The sequence below is a fragment of the Sapajus apella genome, unplaced genomic scaffold (assembly GCF_009761245.1).
Source record: "Sapajus apella isolate SASKATOON/1434 unplaced genomic scaffold, GSC_monkey_1.0 scaffold78, whole genome shotgun sequence".
NCBI lineage: Eukaryota > Metazoa > Chordata > Mammalia > Primates > Cebidae > Sapajus > Sapajus apella.
This window is the reverse complement of record NW_022437018.1, coordinates 4,783,797-4,803,859: the sequence shown is the minus strand read 5'-3', so window position 1 is coordinate 4,803,859 and position 20,063 is coordinate 4,783,797. Positions and strand designations below refer to the sequence as shown.

Genomic DNA, 20,063 nt, shown 5'->3' with positions numbered 1-20,063 from the left:
AAAAAAAAAAAAAAAAAAAAAAAAATGGTGGCAGAACAGAAGGATAGAAAGAGTCTGGGTCCCTCATTGTCGAGCCACTGCCCCAGCCCTCAGATTCTACCTCTGGATCTTCTCATGTGAGGAAAATAAATCCCTCTTTCTCAAAGCCAGCACATTAGTTTGGCTTTCTGTTGTTTGTTACTTGTTGCTTTCCTAACTCACAGAGCTACTTTCTTGAGAAGAGAGAAATACTAGTTGGGTTTAAGAAGAATTTCACAGACTTATTTGTGAGTAACCTTGGTAACCTATTTTAATACATCTGTCAACCAAAAATGTTTGCCTGAGTCTACCTCTTCTTCAAATTACTGCCTTATTCATTTCACTGTCAGATTTCTTTTTTTTTTTTAAGAATTATATTGAGGTACAATTGATATACAATGAATAGCACATATTTAATGTGGATAATTTGATGAGCTTGAACATATATAAACACCCATGCCACCATCATGGCGGTGAAGGTAATAGACATATTCAGCACCTCCCAAAAGTTTCCTTGTATCCCTTTGTGTTTTTGTTGGTTTGTTTTATGGCACGAACACTTAACATGAGATCTACTGTCTTAACAGATTTTGAAGTGGACAGTACAGCATTGATAACTGTAGGCACTATTTGGTACTGCAGATCTCTAGAATTTATTCACCTAGTATAACTGAAAATTTATACCTATTGAACAACAATCTCCTCTACCCTGCAGCACCTGGCAGCCACTATTTTATTCTCTACTTCTATGAATTTACTATGATAGATAACCTCATATAGTGCTGTGATGGTGAATCATGCAGTTATTTGTCCTTCTGTAACTAGCTTATTTCACGTAGCATAGTGTCCTCTACGTTCGTCCATTTTGTTGTAAATGACAGCATTTTCTTCTTTTGAAAGGCTGAGTAATACATATGAATGTATGACATTTTCCTTTTTTAATCTTTATTTTAGATTTAGGGGATACATGTAGGTTTATTACATGAATATATTCCATAATGGTGGGGTTTGGCCTTCTGTTGAACTCATCACCCAAATAATGAACATGATACCCAGTAGGTAATTTTTCAACCCTTGTTCTCACTCCCTTCCTCCCCTCTTTTGGAGTACACAGTGTGTACTGTTTCTGTCTTTAAGTCCATGTGTACCCACTGTTTAGCTCTCACTTACAAATGAGAACATGTAGCATTTGATTTTCTGTTTCTGCATTAATTCACTTAGGATAATGGCTCCCAGCTTCATCCATGTTTCTGCAAAGGACATGATTTCATTTTTTTTATGACTGTGTAGTATTCCATGGTATATATGTACTTCATTTTCTTTATCTTATTCACCATTGATGGGCACATAAGTTAATTTTGTATCTTTGCTATTGTGAATGGTGCTGTGAGGGACATATGGGTGCATGTGTCTTTTTGGTAGAATGGTTTCCTTTCCTTTGGGTAGATACTCAGTAATGGGACTGCTGAGTTGAATGGTAGTTCTATTTTTAATTCTTTGAAAAACTTCCAAACTGCTTTCCACAGGGGCTGAACTAATTTATATTTCCACCAATATTGTGTAAGTGGCCCCCTTTCTCCTCATTCTCACCAACATCTATTATTTTTTGATGTTTTAATAATAGTCATTCTGACTGGTGTGTGAGATGGTATCTATTGTGGTTTTAATTTGCATTTTTCTGATGATTAAGGATGTTGAGGATTTTTTCATATGTTTGTGGGCCATTTGTATGTCTTCCTTTGAGAAGCATCTGTTCATGTTCTTTGCCTTTTTTTTTTTTTTTTTTGAGACAGAGTCTTGCTTTGTTGCCAGGCTGGAGTGCAGTGGCATGATCTCCGCTCACTGCAACCTCCACCTCCAGGTTTCAAGCAATTCTCCTGCCTCAGCCTCCTGAGAAGCTGGGACTACAGACATGCACCACTATACCCAGCTAATTTTAGTATTTTTCATAGAAACGGAGTTTCACCATGTTGGCCAGGATGGTCTTGATGTCTTGACCTCATGATCCGCCCACCTCAGCCTCCCAAAGTGTTGGGATTACAGGCATGAGCCACTGTGCTCGGGCCTTTGCCCACTTTTAATTTTTTTTTTTCTTATTGATTTAAGTTCTGTATAGATTCTGTATATTAGTTCTTTGTCAGATGCATAGTGTGCAAATATTTCCTCCCATTCTGTAGATTGACTGTTTACTCTGTTGATTGTTTCTTTTGCTGTACAGAAGCTTTTTAGTTTGATTAAGTCTGATTTGTCAATCTTTGTTTTTGTTGCATTTGCCTTTGAGGACTTTGTCATAAATTCTTTGCCTAGGCTAATGTCTAGAATAATTTTTCCTAGGTTTTCTTCTAAATGTTTTTTAGTTTGAAATCTCACATTTAAGTCTTTAATCTATCTAGACTTAATTTTTGTATGTGGTGAGAGGTAGGGGTGCAATTTCATTCTTCTGCATATGCTTAGCCAGTTTTTCCAGCACCATTATTAAATAGGATGTCCTTTTCCCAATGTTTATTTTTGCCAACTTTTGTCAATGATCAGTTGGTTGCAGATGTGTGGCTTTATTTCTCGGTTTTCTATTCTGTTCCGTTGGTTTATTTGTCTATTTTTGTACCAGTAGCACACTGTTTGGGTTATTGTAACCTTATAGTATAGTTTGAAGTAGAGTAACGTGATGCCTTCAGTATTTTCTTTTTGCTTAGGATTACTTTGGCTTTTTGGGCTCGTTTTTGGTTCCATGTGGATTTTAAAATTGTTTTTTTCTAATTCTGTGAAAAATGACATTAATGATTTGATAGGAATTGCTTTGAATCTGTAGATTGCTTTGAGCAATATGGACATTTTAATGACAATGATTCTTCCCAGCCATGAGCTTGGGATATTTTTCCATTTGTTTGTATCATCTATGATTTATTTCATTAATATCTTATTGTTCTCCTTACAGAGATTTTTTACCTCCTAGGTTAGATATCTTCCTAGATATGTGTGTGTGTGTGTGTGTGTGTGTGTATGTGTGTGTCTATTGTAAATGTGATTGTGCTCTTTTTTTGGTTCTCAGTTTGAATGTTATTAGTGTATAGAAACGCTATTTATTTTTGTATGTTGATTCTGTATTCTGAAACTTTATTGGGGGAACTCTTTAGGGTTTTCTAGGTATAGAATCATATTGTCAGTGAACAGAGATAATTTGACTTTCTCTTTTTTTAATTAGGATGTCTTTTATTTCTTTCTCTTGTTTGATTGCTCTGGCTAGGACTTCCAGTGCTATGTTGAAGAGAAGTTGTGAGAGTGGACATCCTTGTCTTGCTTCGGTTCTTAGGGGAAATGCTTCCAACTTTTGCCCATCCAGTATGATGTTGGCTGTGGGTTTGTCATAGATGACTTATTATTTTGAGGTATGTTTCTTGGTTGCCTGGTTTGTTGAGGGATTTTTTCACAAAGCGATGTTGGATATTATCAAATGCTTTTTCTGTGTCTATTGAGATATTCATATGGTTTTATTTTTAATTCTGTTTATCTGTATATATTACATTTTCTTAATCCATTCATTTGTTGATGGACATTTGGGTTGTTTCCAGATCTTGACTATTGTTAATAATGCTGCCATGAATATGAGAGTGCAGATCTCTTTGAGGACCTGATTTCAATTTCTTTTTTATATATACCCAGAGTGGGACTGCTGGATCATATGGTAGTTCTATTTTTAATTTTTTGAGGAACCACCATACTGTTTTCCATAGCTGCTAGGCCATTTTACATTTTACATGGTACACAACAGTGTAAAAGGGTTCTCTTTTCTCTACAACCTTGCTAATACTTGCTACTTTTTTTTTTTTTATTACAGCCATTCTAACAAGGGTAAGACAATATCTCATTAGTTTTGATTTACATTTCCCTGATAACAAATGATGTTGAGTATCTTTTAATGTATTTGTTAATCATTTGTATGTCTTTGAAGAAATGTCTGTACAAGTCCTTTGCCCATTTTAAAATTGGGTTATATGGTTTTTGCTGTAGAGTTGCAGGTGTTCCTTACATATTTTGGAAATTAACCCCTTATTTGATATATGGGTTACAAATATTTTCCCCCATTCCATAGTTGCCTTTACATTCTGTTGATTGTTTTCTTTGCTATATAAAATATTTTTAGTTTGGTGTATTCCCATTTGTCTATATTTGCTTTTGTTGCCAGATTTCTTATACGAGTAGCCCACACATACCTTCTCTACTCTTTCACCTTGCATTCATGTATTACGCCACCTGGGTTCATTTCTTAGATGACTTCCCTGGAAACGAAGATTCCTGATAACATGTTGCATCTTTTGGGTCCCCATCTCTCTTGAAACCTTTGTAGGGATAGCTCAATTGGACATTTCCTTTTCCTCTTCCTCTATGGGCTTCTGCAATATCACTTTTTCATCGTTCTCAACCTGTGAATTATTTTCTTGATCCTTTTCAATACTTCCTATTGTCCCATCAGTACTCATCGTTTCTGCTCCAATGTGCTTTTCTCAGTCCTCTGCCCTTGCCTCTCTCCTCTTGTCTTCTTTTCTTTCATGCTTAGGTTTTTCCTGGGTGACTTTTTTCATTACTAGGTTTTTGTCTCCTTCCAAGAGTTCAGTGATTTATTCATTTATAATTTTCGTCCAGACCTCTCACTTGAGCTTTAGGTTTTTATTTCTAACTGCTTCTGGAACACCTTATTTCAAACATTACATTACCAAAATGGAATTCAATCACCTTTTTAAAAAACCCTACTCATTCTTTCTTATTTGTTTTCTTCTGTCACTATCATTCATCCAAGTGCCCAAGTGAAGAATTTGAGTGCAACTTCAACTCTGCTTTCTTTTCCTCTCATATTCCACATCAAGTTGTGAACAGCCCTATTAATTGTGCCTTGGAATTATTTCTCAAACATCTTCTCTTTTCCATCCAAGTCACCTCTGCCTTTGTTCAAGACCTTTCTTACCTGCCTATTCTCCTTCGACTCTCTTCCACTGGGGACAGGTTTTCTCTTGAGGTTTCCATTTTTATGGAGAGCCAGCTTCAACTTTCATGAGATACTGGTCCTGTTTTTAAACTGATCATCTACTAAGATAAAAGACCTGTGATCAATAACAGTACAGAGTAGCTTCAGATCCTTGTTAGTTGAGGCCCTTTCTAGCTTTGGACCATCCAGTTTTTATCAAGTGCTTAGCCTAGAGAAGCAATATGAAAGTAGGATGGTTTTAATGGCCCATCCAGATCAAATCTAACCTGTACCAAATCAGGTCTGCAAAGCTAGCTGAAGGAAATTTTCGAGGGTGTTATTAATGACTTTCCAGAGCCTTTCTTTCACTCAGGAGAAGTTCCTGTTTTGGGTTAATACCGAGAAGAGTGAGTTGAGTTATACTTCTCTTGGGCAATCAGTAACCAGTATGCAGAACATTTGTTTTTAACTCTTCATTTGTGCTCCATCTCAAATGGAGCCATTTGAGCTCTGTTTTTCATTCTTCTTTGGTTTTACATTTATTTTATACCATTTTTATATTTTGTGCATTTTTAGATGCTCCCTTCAATTTCCTCTGAAACAAGATGGAAAACAAACAAGGCAACAAATAAACATATAAATAATTCAGGTTCTTATTATCTCTTTGTCTGGCTATTGTAACACGGACCTTCCCTTCCCATCTCGTATCTCTCCTTTCATATATCTTTTACATACTAATCATGTCATCCTCCTGCCTAAAAGCAATTAGTCCCATACTTGCTCTTTCGCAGAGCGCATGAGGGCCTTCAGACTCATAAAACTATCTTTTCTTAACCTCAGAACCTCCCTATGTCCTTATTTCCAGCCATGCCAAACCACTCACTGCTCCTCTTAGAGGTGTTGTGTGTTCACATACTTCTAAACTTCATATTGGAAACTGTAGATATAGTGGGTTGTGAACATATGCTGTGCTGCCACTTCTCATGGACTCCTATTTATCCTTCAAGGCCCATATCAGATGCCACCTTCTCTGGAGTGCATTTCCTGATTCTTAATGAAACTCTTTCATTTTACTATAAGTGCTCTGTTAGTACTTTCTAGATTCTTTTGCTAATAGTAATTATCACACTGCATTTTATTGATTTGTTCATTTGTATGTTTCCTATTTTTTTTTCCACTTATCTTGTATACTTTGGCCTTGGCATGGCATAAGCATTTAATAAAAGTTTGTTTTGACTGTGTAAATGAACATTACACTGTTTTTTGGTGGAAGTCTGTAGCTGACAATTCAACGCATGTGATATCATGACCACATGACTTTTGGATTTGTGGGTTTTGCTTAGTTACAACAGTAAGTCACTTTTAAAAATGTTTTGTTTCCAATAATAGATTTATTGAGTCATAATAGTCATCTCTAGGTCAAAACAACTAGAAGATAGAGTGTACTGTTGGCTTATAGTGTCTTTTGGGGTCCCACTAGTCCATCTTAAAAAGTCATTCAGCCCCTCTGTAACAGAATCTCATTGACTAGGAGATTAATGAGAAATTATCTATGACTAAGCTTGCTGAATTAAAATTGGAAGCAACGGTTATTACTAGAGATACTGCTGGGTTTATGGTAGATGAAGTCATGACCAACCATTACAAACTGAGGGGTTTTAGAAACACAGATTTGGCGCATTTCATTAACTAGTCTCCAGACATATATCTTAGCACTTGTTTGCCAAAAGTTTACTAGTAATTTTATGTGTCTATATTTTACTCTCTCAACTACCTCAAAAGCAACCTGAGATAAGGAATTATGCATTATCTAATGCAGGCCACAAGTTGAGCATCCTGATGGCAAAATATTACCTGTAATGGCCCTTGGGAGCATGTACAAGATGTGGATGGATATTCCCTGCATCGTGGGAATACAGGCTGTAGTTTAAGCTGCTCTGAAAGTGGAACCCTCCTCTTCTTCCTCCTACAGGGGGCTCAGTGAGTTTTGTTTTGTTTTCTCTATATTTGGCTCTGTGGGAAATCATCTGACTTTGGGTCTTGGGCAGGGACTAATGGGCACATGAGATCTTGAGGGTTCTGGTCCAGAATATGATAGAAAAAAATCAACCAACTGATAGACTTTAGTTAATGCAGGTCAAACTGGCTGCCCTGAAAATACACCCAAAAGGCTTACAGAAAGGATGTTCCTGACCCTGGTCCAAAGGAATTTACATGCAAAACAGTCTCCCAGAGACAAAAACCAGGAACCATTAAAAATAATTTTTCTCTTAGGAGTTAGTATACACTTTTAAGGAGAAGAGCTGACCTGCAAGGATGAGCTTTTAGGAAAACTTGTCCTAGAAGCCTTTCACTACCATATCGTTCTGGTGTTGCAATACATGTCAGAGATTAAGTATATTCCTTGTATCTATGATACCAGGAGAGATGGAATCAAAATACACAAATACATAAAATTCATCTGCTAGTGCAGCAGGAAAACATAGATCAACCAAGACAATAGACTTGGCTTCTTTGTGCTTTAAAAAGCAAACAAATAAACTTTAATGTTACTATACCAGTTTGGATCCCAAAAGGATCAAATGGTATTTGAATAGTTCTAGTTATGAAAAGACAGATATTTAGCAAATATATTTTCTTCACTAGTATTAGGCTGCAGGCATTCATGGGAGTTAGGCTACTTACGGTCTCTGCTTTGTATATGTATATATATAAATATATACTTAGCATCAGTGGAGTAGGGGGCGGGTAGGGTGAAAATAGTCTCACACTAATTTTAGATAATTTGCATAGCATTCTTGGAACATGTTTCTCTATGACCTTAATGAAATGAACAACTGGGCTAAGGAGAACAGGGCACAAATGAGGCTTTTTTGTAAGGACCTTTCAGTCTTTGCCAACAAAATACATCTATCAATAAGGATCCTTGAAGGAGGCACTTGGAGGGTCCTTATTGCAATTGCCAACTGGTTGTTTCTCTATGTAATAACCTTTTCGATAAGGCTAAGTTCTTAGAGAAGAAGCTTTCAATTATTCTCTGTCAGGTGATGGGACATGTCCATATTTAGGACAAATGGATGAAGCGATGCCATCACTGTGAGTAGCCACAGTTCCTAACAAACCATGAGTGGCAGGATGGCCACTTGCAGATCCCCCGTGTGTTGTAGGCATGTAGAAGGAGAGTGGCAAAAGGCATTGAACGGGTTGATTATTTTGAGGCACTCTAATGTTTTTTTTCTGTTTTTGAATGAAGTACAAACAAAACCATGCATGCCACCCATATTCAGAGGTAAGGTAACCTTCTTTACTAAGAATCTTATAGAGCAGATAAAAATAACAAAGTTAAGTTTTTAAAAGAAAGCATTTTTTTGTTTGTGTTTCCAAATAATGCAATTATTCTATTAATTTAAAAACAAACTCAACCAAATGCTTCACTTTAAATAAACTCCTTGAAATAAATTTGCCCTTTATTTTCTTTTAAAGCTTTTTAATCCCTTTAGCTAGCTGGGACAGAACAATACTGAAGTTTGCAAAATTCACCCAAGCCTAGGACCTTTTAAATGCCTTAATGATGCATAAGAAAACTCCCAATTCCCCCATGTGATTCTTGGATCAAAGACACCAGCAGTTGTGAACAAAATGCCAACAGGCCAGAGTTACCGCTGTGTAGCATTCCACAGTGAGTGTGGCCATCCCACATGTCTATCTAAGCATGTAGGTAAACTTTTCTCTAACTCAGATCCCTTATTGCCAATCAAAACTAGGTTTTATTAAATTTTATTAAAATTTCGTCAAAGCTGTTCTCAGACTGGAAACTTGCCTGCTGAGTTTTAGCCCAAGGCAGATTTTAATGGCCAAGTTCTACAGGCATCAAAGGGAGGAGGAGTTAGCAAGAGGATGCTGTCTCTTCCCAAATGGTGACAGCCTGCTCTCATGTGAAAACTCTATAGAAGCATCACAAGTGAGGAGAGATTGGAGCATCTCTGACAGGCAGCCTGGAGCTTAATCACTCTCTCCCTTCCAGGATGCCACTCTGGCACAGGCATTTCATGCCCTTAGAAGTTTTCCAATCCTCAAACTGATCAAAGCACTTGGAAGTCAGGGCTAATTTCACCTAATCACATTCCTTCATCACAACTTGTGGCTTTCATGTTTAAATATCCTTCTTCTTAACTTGGACTTAGCATTGTTTATTCACTCATCATTCATTTTTCTCATTTTTCTTCTCCCTGCATGAGACCATGAAGACAAAGGAAAGGGGATTGAGATGTCCAGATTGCCTCAATGAATTCTGAAGTGTGAAGACATTTGAGCTTTTTCCTAAAAGTTTTTAATGAGAAAACGATGCACAGATGGGCCACTGCCCAAGTCTCACCTCTCCATCGTTCTCATCTTGCAGTAGGTAGAATTTTAATTAAGAGAAGTTCCAAAGAGAGAGGCAGAAGATATGACTTACTTTATTAGATTTTCTGAGTGGTGAACGCTGCTTAGGGATGCAGCTGGACCAATTATGTTAAAATGCATTTCCTTACTGGTGGGGTGGCCCAGGAATAGGTAATCCCCAACCAGAAAGGGGTTGATGAAAATCCACACATCTGCAGTATTCAAGGAGAGCCACTGAAGGCCCAGCTTCAAGGCTGGTTGACAGCTTTGCTGCTTACCCTCTCTGAGCTCAGAAAACCAAGGAAAAGAGGCACACTAGAAGTTGAGTTACCTAAGCTCCCTATGCTAATTTTTGGCCTCTCTGTATGTGTGTGTTGCAGGTGGCAGGTTAGGGAGGAAGAATGGGCCTATAGGGTAGAAACATGACTCAGGCAATGGGTTAATCTATTTGGAGAAAGGTCAAACAATTTAACATCCACCACAGACACATCAGCCTCTTACTCCTCCAACCACCCACATTAAGAGCTATGGTTCATATATTCTGGAGCACTGGCAGGAAGAAAAGGCAACCCAAACTGGGGCAAATGTTTATTTCCTATATGGTATTAACTCCTGAAATATTCACTGGCTGTGTCTTCAGCAAAGGTAGATTCAATGGCGCATTCCTGGATCCTCACTGGCAGCCCTCTTACTTGGTATAGATGGTCTTATAAAAATAAAATCAGCTGCCACCACTTTAGACTAGAGCCCACCCCAGACCAATTGAATCAGAAACTCTGGAGGTGGGAATTGCTCGGCTGGTGTTGTTAGCACTCTGTGATTCTAATTTGTAGCTGAGGGAGAATCAAGGAATCACAGCCTTAGACAATTCTGTGTGACGCAGAATGAATGCAGGATGGCTGAATGAAAGCAAAGTTTGCACTGTTTTTCTCCGTTCGTCCAGATACCTATCTATCTAGACATTTACTAAAAGCCAGCCGTGTCTAGGTCCTGAGTTAGGTGGTCTCACACCTCATTGTGCATGAGAATCACCTGGGCACCTGGTTAAAATACAGAGTCTGACTCAGGCGGTCTGGGGGTGGAGCAAAGAGTCTCTATTTTTAATAAGCTCCCAGGCGATACTGGTGCTGTTGGTCCTGAACTACATTGGAGTAGCACACAAGACTCAGAAGGTACTTTTCCTCTTTCCCGTAATTTCTTGTGCTCCCTTCAAGGCTGACACAAAGCCCATTTGGATAGAGAACTTTCCTGCCCCAAACTAGGTCCCTCCCTTCCCTTCCTGCTGCCCCAACTTTTTTTTGTCCACTCAAATTATGTCCCCTTTCTTCCCACCCTAATGTAGTCTATGAAGAGAACCATCATCTGAGTGTGTTTTGTAAGGCCAATGACAGCTTCATGTCAATGATTCAGCTCTGCTCCCTCTCACGCCCCTTCCCTGCTTCCTTTTTAGCTAGGTTATCAAAACTTAAGCTAACATTTTCATGAAAATATTGGAGACATCCATGAGGCTGCCTGAGAGACAAGGTTTTAGAGGGTGGGGGAGGAAAAGGAGGGGTTAACACCTTGACAAAGATCACACTATTCGGCAAGAAGAGATAACATTTGCTACTTTGTGTGGCAATGCCTCATCTTTCAACCATATTGTGACCACTGTGAAGCTGTGCTTCTGCTTTAGTAGCTCCTATCATGACAGTTATATTTATAGAGGTCTTTTGAACATACCCTAAAATACAGCCCTGTGTACCCATCATCCATGGTCCTGCTCTGTTCGTACCTCCGTCTACTTCCCCTAAATTCTAGGCATAACATCAATTATTTTTTATGTGCCAGGCATTATTTGAGTGATTTACATATATCAGCTTGTTTATCACCACGCCCTTATTAGGGGGCTCCCTTATTATCATCATTTTACAGGTAAGAAAATAGGGGCACAAAAAGATTAAGCAATGTGCCCAAAGCCATACAGCTAGGAAGTGATGGAGTTGGCATGAGAACACAGGCAGTCTATCTCTGGAGCGAATGCTCAGAACAATTGAGCTATGCTGCTCAGTGAGCAAGAATTTAAGACCTTGAGTCTTCTTCTATTCCTTGCACCAGGGCCTCTGCTCTCCAGGAAAGGGCTAGAACTAATAGTATCTGAGCTCTGGGTTAGTGCCCAGTGTTAACAGCCCACTTACAACGTGTTCCTGGGGGCAAATGAACCAACTTATCCATTCCGCTGTTTTCCCAGGACTGTCCGTAGTAAGCTGTGGGTCATAAGATAATCAAGCTTCCTGACTTCTTGCACTTTGAGGGTTGACAGGTGAGGTTGATAATAGTATTTATGGCATGGTGTGTGAAATAGACAGCTCACTGAAACAGTGTGGTACGATCCATTTTCGTGAAGAAAAATAGTATATAGTATTTTTACCCAGACACAAATCACACACACACAGACACACACACAATGTTTACACATAGGCATACACACAGATACACATCAGGCAAACATACAGAAAAGTGTGGTATTTTCCTTCTGTGTAATTTTATATGCATTTACAAACATATAAAATTAGTAAGTACTCTTTGTTTCACTTTTCCCTCTACTGGTTAAAGCTATATACTCTGTTTCTATTCTTCTATTGATTTTTCCCCCACATTTTAATTTTTATTATATATATATAGGAACATATATTTTTATAATAAAAACAAGTGTTAGTGTATACCCCTCTCTAGACCAAGACAAGAACCTTTACTTCTTTTTGCTTGTCCTACACTTTCAATGTTCATATAATCTGGAATGCTACTTCTAAATTACTATGACCTTTTAAATAAATAAATTGCTAGTCCTTTTACATACTTATTTAGTACTAATTTACTGTATTCTTTGTTTGTGTTTCTTACATCCCACTTCTTTCTTTTGTGTTCATTGTCCTTTAGATGAAATATATTTTGTAGTATTTCTTTAGAAAATCATCCGTGGGTGCTAAACCTTCTGAGGCTTGAAGGTATGAGGATGTTTTCATTTATTTTCTTTCTTAAAAAGCCATTTGGTGGGGCAATATAGGCATACTGCTCCGTTGTATCTAACATTGTTACTGAGAAATGAGATGTTAGTCTGAATTTGTTCTTTTATCAGTAATCTGTCTTTTCATAGGTAACTTTTAATATTTTCTATGTGTCTTTGTAGTTCTGAAACTTCACTCTATCTGTAGGTTGAGTTTAAAAGAATATCCTTTTGGGTACTTGGACACTTATGGGTTGTGGTGGTGGCACTCACTCAATCTGAGAGTTCTTGTCATTCTTCGGTTCTGGGAGGTTCTTGGCAATAATTTCCTCAAATATTCCTCTCCTTTTATTCTCTCCATTGTTTTCTTAGAACAGTAAACTACCAATTACCACCTTTAATTCTATGGGTTCTTGTTGCCATTTATTTTACTTCTACTTATGTCAGACAGAAGTAAAATATGTTGTCATTATTTTTCCTTTAAATGATTAAAATATTCTAAAGGAATTTATACATACATGTACACATATGTCAACAAATCAAAAAAATTAAACTTTTTCCATGTTTTCCCCCCTTTGGAGTTTTTTATTCCTTCCTGCAGAGCCAGGTATTCATCTGATACAATTACTCTTCATTCTGCAAAACTTCTTTTAGCACTTCATGTAGTGCAGATCTGCTAGAGAAAAATACTTTCAGCTTTTGTTTGTCTAAACATGTTTTAAATTCACTGTCAGATTGTAGGATATGTTCACCAGCTATAAAATTCTGAGTTGATAGGTTTTTTCCTTTCAGAACTCAAAGATATCATACCATTGTCTTCTGGCCACCATTTCTGATGTGAAATATGTCCTCCCTCCCGCTCCTTCCAGCCCCTATCTGCTTTCAAGAGTTTCTGTTTTCCTTTTATTTATTTATTTTTTTTAGCAGTTTGACTATCATATGCCTAAGTGTGGATTTCTTTGTCTTTAGATTATTTTGAGTTTGCTAATTTTGTATCTGTGGGTTGATATCTTTCAATAGTTTTGGAAAAGTTTCAGTCATTCTCTCTCCAAATAGTTCTTCTGCCTCATTCTATCCTCTAGTTCTGGTACTTCAGTTTTATATGTGCTCTGTTATATGTGTTGTGAATATTTCCCTCCAGACGATATCATTTGCCTTTCAATCATATTCGTGATATATTTTTCCATTTGTGCACAAATTTGAATGTTTTCTATAGATGCCACTAAATAAGAATATTATCACTCTACAGTGATTTTTTTTTGTCGTTGCAATTTAGGCTTTGTATGTCCAAAATGTAAAATTGGGTAGCATGCATATGCCATTGTCAATTTTAAAAGTTTAATATAGTCAGTTGAAATATGAACATATAGCATACCTTGTTGTGATGATTTACTGAAGATAGTTTTAGTTTTGGGTGTTTTCTTCCATTTGGTATAACATGATTGAAAACACATATTCATTTATATATTGGTGTTCAGTGTATGCCTTTGTTTGAAAAAATTCTCTTTCTAAAAATGTTGGGAAAAAACTGATCTAGAGAATATCTTGGGGTTTGAATTTTTACTGGTGGTATTTATATAAAAGTCCGTTTTGATTGTTGTTTAGATTTTTGTTTTGTTTTATTTCACTGTAATTGAAGAACCACTCTTTTGCCCCTACCTCTCTGTGATAGGAGCCTAGCTTAGTATCCTCAGTGGCTCACTAGGGACAGATATGCTACAAATCCTAGGCCATTTCTCTGGCCTAATAAAATGGTGTGAATGCCTGTTGAAGGTTTTCTTTGCTGTCCTGGCACAGGGAGAACTCTAGGTAAGGCAGAGGGTACCTGAGATTGACTCTGTTTTAAAATGACAAAACTTTAAAAAATCTAATTAATATGTAACAGAAGATAGCTGTATCCTTGGGTACAGCAGGAAACTTCCCATATTTTAGTAATTATATTAATGAATGTTTATGGAAAGCCCTTCCTAAATTGAAATAAAATGGTTCTTTTAGTAGTGTTGGACAGCTACAATTCTTGCCAGACTAATTGGTTTGGAATCATAAATTTATCTGTAAAATAGCACTTGGCTCTGGGTTGATGTAATTTTTTCTTTCCCTAAAGAGTAGAGCCAGATTTACTGGGGCACTAATGAAACTTAACCTTCAGGGTCATTTCCTTGCATGGGCCCCCAGGATAGCTGAGAGTTGCTAGGAGTTGTAGAGTGTTCTGTTTGGGAGGGAAGCCAGGTTGCAATCAGGAAGGACTTTTCTTTAAGAGTTTCTGATAACTTACCTAGAGAGAAAGAATTTAATCTCTAAGTCTCCAGGAAGTTTTTGTGATTGTTTTTTCGCATTTTAAATGAAAATTTACTTCTATGACTTATTTTATAGTTAAAAGCCTGTATTCTTTTCAGGCAGAGGGTTCTCTCAATTGTTTAAGCCTCAGGCTCCACATAAACTCTTACCTACCACTGGATGGTTCTAAAAAAAAAATTATAGGTTTTTAAGTTATAAAAATACAACAGGGCTTTAGTATCTCATATGCACAAATTGAAAAAAGCATCCTCTATGAACAGAAGTAGTAACGGAATATGTGGCATGGAGTGCCCCATGAGCTTGATGCCTTCTGTGGAGTACAATATGAGCAATTGCATATGGCAACCCTGGTGTCAACTTAGGGATGCCAAGAGGTTTATAGGTAGAAATGCAGAGGGGTTTATAGATAGAAATGAAGATGACTTAAAATGCCAGCCAAAAATAACCAGAGTTCACATTTTGATGTAGTTATTTTTATATATACATATACACACACAATTGGTATTATATTGCGTATGCAATTTCTATCATCTTTTTTGTATAGTATTATATATTAAGTATCTTTCCAGGTAGTGAAATACTTTTTGAAACACCATTTATAATTGGCTGCATAATTGTCCATCATAGGGTTATTTCTTTATTTTATATTCTTCTAATATTGGTCATTAGGTTGGTACCTACTTTTTCTATCATAAATAATATTGCATAGAATATCTATGCATAAATTTTAGTTTTAGCTTCTGAATAGTTTCTTAGGACAGATTCCTGGAAGAGGAGTTATAGGTCAAACAGTGTGAACTTTAAAGCACAAAAGTCATGTTCCCAAAGCATTTCCCTGAAATGTAGTTCAAACACATGGACTACTAGTACCTTGTTATACTGCATGCCTGCATGGTGAGGCTTTAATAAAGGCAATGGGTACTTATTCAGGTTGCCCCCTTTAGTTTCTGATAATCCTCTACAGTGCTGATTTGGTCATGTGGCTCTAGACCAGAATAACAATTCACCCAAGACAATTTAATGTCTGACCTAAATTTTGCAAAATGATCTCATTTCTCTACCCTGGAGTGAAGCAGATACTCATGTCTGACAGAGTTATAAGTAACTCAGATCAAAGTATTGATCAGGAGTGGATATGTTGGTTTCTAGTGGGAGGATAAGGTTGGAGAAACCAATCTATTATTGCCTCTATTAGCCATCTCACTGAAAAGCAATTGGGCTAAAGATACCAACTTATAATTGACAATTTATTTTAGCTAGAAAGTCAACAATAGCTCAGTGTATTGTCATGGCATCTGTTAAGAGGATACTGTTGAGGGTGGCAGATTCCAAATTTGATGCTCTTCTTTTTTCATGTACTTTCTTCAAAAGAGAGAACTAATTTCTTTTTTTTTTTTTATAATTCTATTAGGCATTTAATATCTGTATTAAACATCTCCACGTTAAAAAATGTTGAAATTCCAATAAAATACTTAAATGTTACTTATTCTCAAGGTACCAGGCCAGTGGAAAATATTCAGACTTACATCTTTAAAAGAAAACCAATATTCTTAAACACATTTTAATATGCCACGTATTCTTTTTACATACAAATGTATTTCCTACTTCCAACAATTATGTAAATTAAGGATTGTACCCCTATTTTACAAGTGAAAAAATGGAAATACAGAGAGTGGTCTGACTCCCATAGGTAATCTTGCCTATTTTAGAATACTATATGCCAATAGCAGTAAGACACACTCGAAATTCCTCCCTTAACTAGAAACACCACACAAAATAATCCTGAAATATTTGCTAGAAGCATGTTGTGTTTACTGATGAGCAATAGTGCGGAGCAATAGATGAAACATAATCTTTGCGCCAAGACAAACATTGATTGGGAGACTGGCTTTGCCTTTTGGAAGTCTTTTTTTTTTTTTTTTCCCCATTTATTTATTTTATTGCATTTTAGGTTTTGGAATTTTTTTTGTCTTAAATGGAAAGCAGAAATGTCTTCTCATCTTCTCTTGCTATCCTCTAACAACATATATTTTGACATTTAATTAGAATTCTTTTCTGACTACCTGATCTTTGCTACTGTCAGAGTTCTATCGCCTCAATTAAACTGTATAGAGTTAATCAGAGTCTAATCCGTGTTCTTGCTTCCATAAAATGGAATCATATAACACCCTTGAAATCTTGTAGGCCAGAGTTGAAAAACTGTAGCCTCTAGGCTGAGTCTGACCTATAGTCTGACCTATGTTTAGTTTGGTCAAAGTGTTTTTTATTTTAGGGATAATAACAGATAATATTTATTGAGAGTTTACTATGTGCATTTTCCTAGGCCTTTTTCATGTGCTATGTCATTTAAACCTGGCAATAATCTTATGAAGTGAGTATTATTCTTTTCTTTATTTTATAAGAAAACCAAGGCATAGAGATTCTGAAGAACATGCCTGATATTGAAGTCAGTAAGAGGTAGACCTGGGATTTGAACATAGACGTTCTAGCTCCAAAGTCCACCTTCCTAACTGCTACAAGGAATGATTTGCCAACATTAAAAAAAAAAAAAGCCAAGCAATTTCACGTAACTGTGGGATTCATGCCTTCTGTTGAACCATTGTGAGACATAATAAGAACCCATTGGAGATGGAGAGTGTCTTCCCCTTTTGATAGGATACCTGCTCTTGAATTTGTCTTATTTTTCTGATCCACTTCTCTCATTTGTAAAACAGCTTTACCCTTGTTGGCATTTATGACTCATGATCTAATTCATTGTTTCTCAGCTGGGATGATTTGCACCCCGGGGGCATTTAGCAATGTTTGGTCACGACTGGTATGTGTGAGACGGGCAGGGGTGCTACTAGTGTCTAGTGGATAGGGGCTGAGGATGCTGCTAGATATCTAAAGAATTGTTTTGTCCCAAGTATGAGGCTGAGATTAAGAAACCCTGATCTAATTGATCTTCTCCATTTCATAGATGAGAAAGCTGGGACCAGAAAGAACGTGGCTTACTCCAGATCCCAAGGCAAGGCAGTATCGGGGGTAGGGATGAGAGTTCACATATCTCGATACTTTTGGCTGTCTCCTGGCTATGAGCTGCAGAGGGCTTGAACAGAGGGGTTTTTTTTATAAGTGATAGATATTGAGTTTGTTTTGTTACAATGAGAAAACGAGAACTAAATATTACAGTAGTTTTGAAAAATCTTTATTGTCTAATCTAATGGATGAAAGACTTGCTAATTAAGAATCCTCTAATTAGCCTTAAGTGAAAAATTGTACAGCTTCAAAGCAGCTGCCAGAATCCAACTATAAATCACACCCTATTCAAAGAGTCTATAATGCTGTATTTATTATATGACATGCACATGTTGGCTGGGAATATTATTGATTTTTCTTCCTAAAGTGCCTGGTTTATAAGGAAGAGGAGAGACAGTACTTTTAGTTTTGATTCAATAAATAAACAAAACACAGGAAAGTCATAGCAAATCTCTACATCATGTCCTTTATTGCGGGTTACTATGATTTTGTCGTCTAGGGAGATGAGGTGGTAGTTTTGCCTCAAATCTCCAAACTTGGCTTTGTGTAGATTCCACCTGGATTATTGCCATGGTTCAACTAACATGTTTTGGGGTTGAACATTTCTGAGATTTCTTGCAGATTGAAATGGGTTACACAGGACTGTTTCCTTTGTTATTAGCCTCAACACTAGTCTAGGGGTAGGGGAAGACACAGAGCTGGGAGCTTTACACAGACACGACGAATGGAATAATAACTAAGCTTTCCTCTGTGGTAGGCACTGCTGAACGTGCTTTGCGTGAATTATCTTATTTGTCTTATTTAACCAGCGTTTCCTGCATCAGTCTCTGTTGATGCCAGGGAAAAATAGCTTACGTAATCAAAAGTCTAAGGTACGACAGCTCCAGGGTTTGTTATTTGGTGACTTATCAATACCTTCAAGAGTTCAGGTTCTTCCCATCATGTTGACCTGTTCTTCTCAGAGTGGTTGAATTGGTCTCAGGGGAGATAGACTGAGATAGCAGTATGGCTGCTGTAGTTCTGGGCATCACATGACAATGTCCAGTGGGAGGAAAAAGATCTTTGCTTTCTCTATGTGTCTTTTTAAAAACATTCAGTGCAGAAACCTTTCCAGAGCTCCTGTCACCTCACATTCATCCCTTCACAACCAGTTGGCTAGAATTATGTCATTTGTCCATTCCTTAGCTACTAACTGGCAAGGTAAGTGGAGTAGCTATTATGGGCACAGTGAAACATCAGATTGTGAGTAGCAGGGTCAGCTAAACAATATCAGGGTTCTGTTAATGGAAAGAAGAGGGAATGACTGATAGTTAGAAAACCCACAGGGTCTTCTACAACCATTTTGGGTTAGATTGAATCTCTGTTGCTGCTGCCTCACCTCTGGGCATGATAGAGGCCCTTGCCTGAGCAAGCGGGTCAAATTCTATGCTGTAGAATTACTTAGTCAAATTTCTAGGGGCTCATTTCTAGGGGCTCATGACAGTGCTACCACCTCCTTCCAGTGGAGAAAGTGCAGAAAGAATGGGTTACCCCACTGGCATGCTAAGAGCTGTAGCTCCTCAAGCCGGATTGTTAACAGGTCGTCCTCAGTGGCAGTGACCTCTAGAGAGCAAGCAGTGGCTCTGCAAGCTGGTTCTAAGAAAGGACTGAACTTTTACCCACCATCAGCTGGTTAAACTGGTCGGCTTCTTCTATGGAACCCAATGGAAGACCTGAGTCTTCCTCACCGTAGCTGGCTGACAAGTTTGCTCCTTTGGGAAATTTGATGAGGTTCATTTTCAGCTGACTTCATCCAAATTAACATAGGGGAGGAACCCAAAGATGAAAACTGCATTTTTTCACTGCATGATGGGTTCTTTCTCCTGGGATGACTCTAGACTTTCTCAAACAAATCAGTGCTTATATTGGCTATGTGTAGTCAGTGGAGTTCCTGAGTCTGAATCCTAACTCCACCAACTGCTAGTGAGGACCTGGTGAGTTACTTAATTCTCTAAACCTCAGCTCCCCAGCTGTAAAATGTAGATAATGATCACAATAACCCCTGTCTCTCAGCATGCATATTCCCTGTGCAAATTAAAAGAGAATATTCATATAAAGTGTTTATGACAGAGCCTGACACATAGAAGGTCTTTATGAATGGTAAGTATTAACATGATCATTTAGGAGACATGCAAAAGTTTTAGGGTATTCTATATCTGACCAACTAACACATTCTAGCAGTCAGTGTCAAGATCTAGAGTCAGACAAATAGGTTTCTCTCTCTCTCTCTTTTCTTTCCTTTTCCTTCCTTCCTTCCTTCCTTCCTTCCTTCCTTCCTTCCTTCCTTCCTTTCCTCCCTCCCTCCCTCCTTCCTTTTCTTTCTTTCCTCTTTCTCTCTTTCTCTCTCTCTTTCTTTCTTTC

The 20,063-nt window shown here is 37.5% G+C and overlaps 1 long non-coding RNA gene across 1 annotated transcript in view; it reads left to right on the top strand.

The window, feature by feature from the left end:
* Positions 1-20,063, top strand: part of LOC116532988 — a 67,849-nt gene that overhangs the window by 36,054 nt on the left and 11,732 nt on the right. The window lies entirely within an intron of this gene.